Raw genomic sequence first — 1566 nt, 5'->3', positions numbered from 1 at the left:
ATTACAATGAGACACGTAAATATTACTTCCAAAATCGTCCGTCAATTTTAAGTAATTTAATTAACTCGTATCGTCATACGATCAATTAAATATTCAATTAAGAGTATCATCCTTTAGGTATGACCTTACGGGATCAACTGATCACCACCGTCGTACGACAGTAATGTCAAACTCTAGTCAGCCAATCATTACCGATATGTGTGGACAAGTTGACTGTAAAATATTACTTCCCACATGTATTCTTAAATATGAGATTTAAACATGTGATCATCATGATCGACAGTTGTGATCGCATTATTGACGGAGGACACTTAGTCCAACAGTAGGTACTCCTAACGACAGGTAACCGAGATCTAAGTTAAGAAAACGACCGACCAAAAATGGCGCCGTTGTCGGGGACGGTGTTAACTTGATTTGATTTTCTTTGATTGTTATTAGTTGTATCTTTCCTTGCATTGGGGAAGTAAAACTTCTCAAGTTTTGTTCTAATTGTTTTCGAGTTGTTTGATATTTTGCATGTCTAGAAGATCACAATTTAACTTGTTACCCATTGATCACGAAATTGAAAGAACTTTGACAGCCAATAGAAGACTTGCTAGAAATACTTTGAAAGGTATTGGTGAGGTTGTAGATATTCAACCAAATACTATTGAGTTCATCAACCCTTTTGCAATAGAAGGTGAGGAGAACCCAACACAAAATCAACCACAAAATCAACCCACAATGCCTAAGTTTTCATCACATTCCGTACCAACCGAGGAGAACCTACCAATGGTACTCCCACACCACAACACTTGAGCGGAAATTTCATTGCAAAATCCGCATTTATTCAATTAGTCGAAAGAAGTCAATTTGGGGGGATGCCTAGTGAAGACCCTCATTCTCACATGGAGACTTTTTGTGACTATTGTGATGCGATTTCACAAACCGGAGTGACTCAAGACCAAGTTCGATGGGTCTTATTTCTGTTTTCTCTAATTGGTACCGCGAAACAATGGTTAAAGAGCCTTGATAAGGCTACTCTTGGAATTGACTCTTGGAAGAAGTTGGCTCTAACTTTCTACCAAAAGTTCTACCCTCCGGAAAAGACTAACATGCTAAGAGCCCAAATCACGGGTTTTAAGCAAAGGGACGAAGAATCTTTGTATGAAGCTTGAGAGCGATTCAAAGGAACTTGTCGCTCATGTCCTCATCATGGACTTAGCGAGTGGTTCTTGGTACAACAATTTTGGAATGGTGTTTTTGAAGACTCCCGAAACATTCTCAACATGGGATCAATTGATATGTTCATCGAAGTTGACGATAATCAAACTTGGAACAAGATTGAGGAAATGGCGGTCCATAATTCACAATATAGTAGACCTCGCAAGGTTACTAGAGGAGGAAAGCATGAAGTGGACTCTATTACTCAATTGGGAGCACAACTTAGTTCTCATATTTATACCATCAACTTGAAGTTTGAGAAGGCTATGGCTAAGCTTGAAGAAGCCTCAAAATCACCAAAGCAACATGTTAATGCCATGGTAGCATCTTCATCGATTTCAAATGGAATATGTGAGAATTGTG

General features: G+C 38.7%; 1 non-coding gene across 1 annotated transcript; it reads right to left on the bottom strand.

Moving 5' to 3' along the window:
• Positions 1-1094: 1094 nt before the first annotated feature.
• LOC141624662 (small nucleolar RNA R71) lies at positions 1095-1201 on the bottom strand. The gene has a single exon (XR_012534467.1). It is a non-coding gene; the product is annotated as a small nucleolar RNA R71 (small nucleolar RNA).
• Positions 1202-1566: the final 365 nt, after the last annotated feature.

The sequence above is a fragment of the Silene latifolia genome, chromosome X, assembly GCF_048544455.1.
Source record: "Silene latifolia isolate original U9 population chromosome X, ASM4854445v1, whole genome shotgun sequence".
NCBI lineage: Eukaryota > Viridiplantae > Streptophyta > Magnoliopsida > Caryophyllales > Caryophyllaceae > Silene > Silene latifolia.
This window is presented reverse-complemented; position numbering and strand designations above follow the sequence as displayed.